The sequence below is a fragment of the Thunnus thynnus genome, chromosome 5, assembly GCF_963924715.1.
Source record: "Thunnus thynnus chromosome 5, fThuThy2.1, whole genome shotgun sequence".
Classification (NCBI taxonomy): Eukaryota; Metazoa; Chordata; class Actinopteri; order Scombriformes; family Scombridae; genus Thunnus; species Thunnus thynnus.
In genome coordinates, this window is record NC_089521.1 from 10,131,305 (window position 1) to 10,138,621 (window position 7,317).

A 7,317-nucleotide genomic window follows, 5' to 3' on the forward strand; every position below is an offset into this window, starting at 1 on the left:
ACAAACATGCTAACATTTTGGCCTAGAGGCCTTCATCAGAGCATGGAGGAAAATGGAAGTCATGTCATTTGTATACAGAAGTTGGCAGGTGATTGGCTTAAAGGATCACATGGAAGTTAACTCGCTAAGGTCCCATACACATCTTTTCGTGATATTATGACAATGACTAAAAACACGTGACATGGCAAATACCACACAATCAGACAGTTTGAACTGACGTTACAGCTCACAGGTTCTGTGATATACATTTTGTTTCCATGGAATATGTGAACATGGAATATGCCATAGCCAAGCACTATTACTTTCAAATGCTTCCCCTGAACAAGTTCCATAATATGGAAACAAAGAATGTATATCACAGAACCTGTAACCTCAGTTAGAGCGAGCCTGTCCTCCCAAGAAAAACTACCCTATAGGTCGTAAATTCAGTTACCAAAAATGACCTATTAGTTTTTATTATTATTATTAGACCTAGTTACGTTTGAGTGACAGACGCCATCTAGTGGCTGTAGTAATTATGACCCAGAGAAGTGATGTAGTTCAGATATAAGGTCTATGTACGGTGACTTCCTTATTAGGAGGAGGTGGGTTGGGTAGATGGCTGGATAGTTAGTTAGATGGCAAAAAATGGACTTAGCTGTAGGCGACCACTGTTCACTTTCCGTTTCCAACCGCGAGTCAGGACATTTATTTAAAAACTGTAATGTGGTGTTTACTGTTGCCATGATGACGAAGGTTGCCTAAACTAAGGAAGTATTAACCACATTTCAAGTGAACATTTTAATGCAAACCATGATCTTTTCCTAACCCTAACCAAGTGTTTTTGTGCCTAAACCTAACCAGACATTAATCACAGCATTGTCACATCATAAATCATGATAATTTTCTGTTCTTATGTAACAGAGTTTTGGAAAGCAGCATATTACACTCCAATGGGTCATTCTTTAATTTGGAGGACTTGTTGGTTAGAACTATTAAATTGTATATTTTCCATTTCACTTGTTTTTAGTCATTGTCATATTATCAAGAAAAGATGTATATGGGACCTTAGGGAGTGTAGGGATGTGTATGTGACCCTTGAAACCAATCACCTGCATTCTCCTGTATACAGATGACATGACTTCCATTTTCCTCCATGATGATGAGGGCCACTAGGCCGAAACATTAACATGTTTGTTGACATGGCCAGAATAAACTGGTGAAATTGAGATTAGGAAATTTTGTCCTGAAGATCTTTGTGTGTTCTACCTTTTTAACTTTGGATATTCAGTGTTGGAACTACATGACTTTGGTTTAGCAACACAAATACTGGGAAGGTGCATCCTCTCAAACATCTAATTAGCAGGGAAACAGTCTTATCCAACCTTTGTACGGTAGGTGCATGAAAAACTGGTGTGTGTGTAACTGGTATGTGTTTGAGAAAACGAAATAGTGAAGGGTAAGAAGAACCAGATTATGGCATTAATAATCATTACAGATTGATGGATCGGTGCATGTGGAAACTGGGATTAAGCCTTTCGACACGGCCTGTCATGCTGGAGTCTTCAGCTACTGTGACTGTGGGACAATCTGACTGTTCCTAATATTTCAAAGCTGCTTAATCATTGAGCATGACGTCCAGGGACGAGCACAGGCATCACGAAGACTTCAGACAAGCTTACCACATTAAACAACCAGTATTACGGATTTTGCTTGATCTGCAGGGGCACTAAAACTGAAAGTTATATTGCCACTCAGAGTTTTGTTTGATTATAAGGAATCAAAATTATTCTGTACTTTTAATCATTAAGCGCAAGAGTTGAGGTCTGGAAAAGCAACGGGTTCCATGACATTTTCCTGAATATTATGACTGTCCTTTAGTTTCACTGCCAAACAGATGGTTTGGTTGCTCTCTATCTCCAAGCTTTATGGTCATATAACCACCGTGTGTGTAAATACACGCTGACAGAGCTTCTCGCTCACAGACTCAGAGCAGTGTTTAAGCAAGAAGCTATAAAGTTTTGTAAGAGTGCTGCTGTTATCACAGGGGGAGGCCCCCGAATAACCTTCAGGATAAAATAGGGTGTGTTTTTGCATTTATTTGACTTTTACAGGGTCATGAAAGTAGGACAGAATTTATAATTATGTAATGTATTAACTTTTCAGGGGAATTCTCTCAGGCAATGTACTCACTGTTTTTCTTTTTGAAATGAATGCTTGTTTTCTGTGTTATCCGCTGTAGAGGGTTGGATTCATGAATGAGTTATTTATCTCTAAATGAGATTTACACTGATCCAAGAATGTGGTCTGTTATTAATGCTCATTTTAAAGTCTTAAATGGGACATAACATGCTTTTTTGTGATTTTTTGTTATTCATATATTGTTATAATGTTGAATGCCTATCTTGAACATGGTCAAAGTGTGTATAAAAATGCTGCCTGAATGCGAAAAGCCAGGGCTTCAGCCTGCTATGAACGCTCCGTTACCTCTACTTTCCCATTGAACTGACTTCAGATAGTTTGTGCATGCCCACAAACCAAAGCCTTTGCTGCTAAGGTTGTTCCATGGGTTGACCACTCACATATTTCGGATTTCATTTTGGCTCGAATATGTACGGATGTATCTGAGAAGCTTCCGGAAGCTAACAAATCAGTGTGATCAGAGTAGGCTCATCGGGAGGGGGGCCTCAAAGAGACAGGAGCTAAAACGTCCTGTTTGTTTGAAATGTGCATGATATGTTCCCTTAAAAATGTATTATTTTGGTTTTATTACATTATTTTTATAGTTTAAAAACAGTAAAAGGTTCATAATATATTTGTGGTACTGATAAATGTTGCTGTTAATATCCTCACATTGCCCAAACGCAGCTGAAAAGCATTACACCATACACATCAACTATTACTTGACCCTCAGCCCTGAATAGTGGATGTAACTTCAATATACTGTATGAGGCACTTTCCTAACCTCCCACACATATTTCACAGGGATAATGAAGGTGGTGCCAAAAGGTGCAGTTTTCTGTATGGATTGCAGCTGAACCCCTCCAAAACTGGAAAATTCAGCAGACCAACAGAAAATGAGGGTTTGATGAGGGATATAAAAATCCAATATAACTCAAAGACCATTACTAGTAAAGACGGGCATTTAATTAATTTAATGCCTTGAAGTCTCAGTGGCTTATCCTTTTGCCTCTGGTTTAAGAAAACCTGCACAAATGTCATCAAAGTGGGTCTGTGTTACAAATCATACATACTGTACTGTACTGTACACACACACACACACTCACAGACTATGCCAGCAGAGGGATACATACACGTTGCCTATTAACATTTTCAAAAATATTAAACTTAAGACAAAAAAGGCTTTAATCTCTAAATAGTTCACTGTGGGGGAAGGGTTACGTTTTTACATTTGGTTTCTGCTTTAGATGTGCAACATCAGGAGTAAATGAGGGTGACTTAACAGAGTCTGGGAGGTTCGGCTTTGAGTAATTTATGATCGGTGCAGCCAGATGAGATGAAGGTTGTGGTGGTGGGTGTGTAGTTTGGGTTTCTCATGGGCAATAAATGTAAAGAAGGACTTCCTGTGGGCCTGTTCCTTTCTTTTCTAAACTGACAAAGCTGGTTTAAATCACTTATTACAAAAGCAGGTATATACTGTATCATCACATGTAACTCAAAGACAGTGATTTTTGGTTGTCTTTTCTATCTATGATATTTTTATCTTTCTTTATCCAAATAAAGTTACAGAAAAGAAGAAGTTTATACAGGTTGCTACATTCCCTGTTGCATGTGTTCCCAATTTATTGTTTTTTTTTTTTGTTCTATTTAAGAAGAGGACATTCTTCCATCACTGTTTATTATTGATCATTATCATACACCCTCTCTGAATTGGCTTTAATTAAATCAAATAAAATGTAGAGATAAGAGAAGAAAATGAGCTCTGCTGGAACTCTCTGGCTTATTTCCACAGACTTTCTACTTAAATGAGTAGTAGAACATGCAGCCTTGTCCTGTCACTAGCAAGGATACGACATTCTCAGAGAGAGAGAGAGAGAGAGAGAACATAATTTAATATTTATGCAGTATGTGAAGACAAGAAGTACCTTTTAAGACATTATGTAAAGATAATGCAAGCTATGTGTGCTTCCTGCAATGACATGCTTCAGAAGATCCGGTAGATTCTCTGGGGTGCCCCTGTCTGTCTCTGCGCTCACAGGCTGGCCTTCCTCTTCTGTTCCTCTTACGTAAACATGGCCATAAGGTACATGTGAATTTGCAGAATAGGAGCTTGGAGCTGGAGAGAAAAGTTGCCACTGAGGTGCAATTACACACTGGAGAACTTCAGAGCTTCAGAGCCTTGTCTTCTATCAGGCCTTGAGATTTTTGATGAGACATCAAACAGGTTCCAACAAAAACTTGCGAATGTGAAGATTCTCTGACTTCTTGCTTCTCTTCTTTTGCCATGAAACAGATGAGGGAAATAATGAGGTAGACATGACTACACAGGTGGTTTGCTTCATTTGTTTCAATCGAGCCGTCTTGTTCTGCATTCATTACATCCGTCTTTGCTGAAAACTGAAATCACCAGTCAGTCCTCTCCTTTCTAACTTTCAACGTAAGCTGACTTTGCTTATAGTGCCAGTCATCTAAGAATAGTGCCCCGCTCTTCGCTTAGTGTCACAGCTGTTGCTGATTTCCTCTTTTTTTTAAGACTCTGCCAGCTGCACCAAACCCCTGCTGGATCCTGGGTCCTTGATCCTCAGTTGGCATTGACTCACTGTGGGGGAGATCCCTGAATTTACTTTGAAAATGGTTTTGGTGAACATTGTCAAACTTGAGAGATGAAGGATACGCCTCTGTTTCAACATAGTCTTGTATATTCAGCTTTCCCGGTTGGGCCCAGATGTCTTGAGGTTGGAATAATGGGAACAATAAATGAATTAAAGGCAAATTCACAGATATTGAAACAAGCCCACACAGTCAGCTGGGGGCTTATATAAAAATACTTAAGCAGCAAGACTCTCATGGCAACATTTCTGCTGTATTTGAGATTCTAATATTACACCCGTGCATGTTCTGTAATAGCACCCGGAGGCTCAGACATGTTGAAAAGCTCATTAATCACCAACCTGCAGTCATTGCGTTTTGTGTGATAGATTGCAGTGTGAAGACAGCGTACAAATGACAAGGAGGAGCCTCAGTCTCTGTGTTTGCTTATGTGTCTGTCCTCACGCATATGTGTGTCTATGTTCACATTTAACTCTTTCCTTCATCATAAATGACTCGACAGCTGATGGCGCAGTGTGACTGTGCACAAACATGGCGTGACTTACCAGCAGGGGCACACTGTGGCGGTCTCCACGAGGCAGATGGCTGTGATCCTGTTAACATCTGTGTCAGGCTGCCCCTGCTGTAAAATAAATTTCCCTTCTAGACCTGAGACACGACTTTGTCTTCGGGAGCTTTAACATGCCATGTAATCACTCTGGGTCTGTGAATGCCATCAGCCTCCCTTTGAAATATGTACTGTAAGGGAATAAGAGGAAGGAGGCTTCGCTTTTTAAAAACAGGTGTGTACACATTTGCTCCATCTTATGAAAATCCTCCTTCTGGTTTTTAAAATAGAGGCTGCAGTGTGCCCTTGTTTTCATAATCCATAGAAAAATTAATCAAAATCAATCAATCAATCTGGGATCAGTGCAATGTTTTCCCATTCATGGATTCTGTGCTGAGGTCTTAATCAAAGAACATATTTACAGTGGCCACTCACGCAGCCTTACACCTTACAGTATATGAAACAAACTGTGATTGTACACTAATGAGCCTTGAAAGTGACCATAATCCACAAAGGTTTGCCCTTAATTTGTCAAGTTAATGCTGCATTCAGCAGAACAGGCCACACAAGCACTGACCTGGCAACCTATAGTCCTTTCCTTTCCTTTCCTTTCCTTTCCTTTCCTTTCCTTTCCTTTCCTTTCCTTTCCTTTCCTTTCCTTTCCTCTCCTCTCCTTCCTTTCCGTTCCTTTCCTTTCCTTTCCTTTCCTTTTCTTTCTTCTCTTCTCCTCTCCCTCTTTTTTTCTTTCCTGCTTGACTACTTATGTATTCCACAAACGAGGCAAACTTTCCCTCTCATACTGGCGCAGGCCTCTCTTTTCCCTAGAAATTTATGATGCTGAGGTGCAGTGGGGTGTTTGCCCTGAGTACTAAAGGGATAACAGTGGAAAGAGCATTTTTGCGAGCTGTCCTCTGACACGCCACCCACACAGTCCTAAGCGGGGTGTTATCCTCTGCCATAAATCACTTGGGTCATTAAATCACACCCCAGACACTCTTCTGCCCTTTCTCATCACAGTGGTTTCTCTTCATCTTTATTCAATTAGGGAGATTAATGGCCCAGGATACAGCACCCAGGTTGACATTCTGTTATGGGGGACATGACTGAAATGTCACAGTGAGAGGAGGACAGGATGTAAAAAGATGGACAGGGGACACTCATTTACTCTGGACACATGGTGATAAGCCACAGTAAGGGAGCTCTTTATCCCTGTTTATGGATCCACCTGTTGCCATTGGCTTCAAGAGGGAAGAGAGATATTCATGCTCTGTTCTTGATCAAAATTCACACAAAACAAACTAACATTTCATTGCTTCACACAGTTATAAAACCATTCTTATACCACCTTTTGCCCTCTAAACCCAGGTTTACAGTTAGGAAGATCTGGTAGATGTTTTCTGTAGTATTTTTTCTGACAGCAGTCATGCTTTCACTGTGACTCACACTAAATATGAGCGGTACATTGTGAAGCTATAACAGACCTGGATACATGGAGCTCACTCAGCAACTCAGCAACTGCCAGAAACCACAGTATTTCCCTACAATAGAAATGGGAAATGAACTGGGATTGACCAGTGTTTCATCTGTCAAACACTGAACCACATCTGAATAGAAGCCCTGGGCAAAGGCTTTGAAGGCTCCTTGTTAGTCTTTCCATGAGAACTGCCACTGAAATGTAAATTTGGTGGGTAAAAACCCTATTTAGGGTAGAGATATGAAAATGTGAAAAAGAAAGACACTAAGTGAAAAGGGTATTCATTTCATAATTTATTGTTCTGTTGCTAAGGAGAGCAAAGCTCCTGGGCGATATTCCATCATGTTATTATCTAAATATAGATATACAATACATATTTCATACATTAGTAAGCATTACAGTAATGGTGGGTACTGGATGACAAGGTACTGAGTTGAAGGGCTGTAATGGTAGAATGGCTGTGATGGGAGATGTCCCATCATGTGAAATTTTTTTCCAGCTGTCTCATTGGTGCACTATCTAGCAT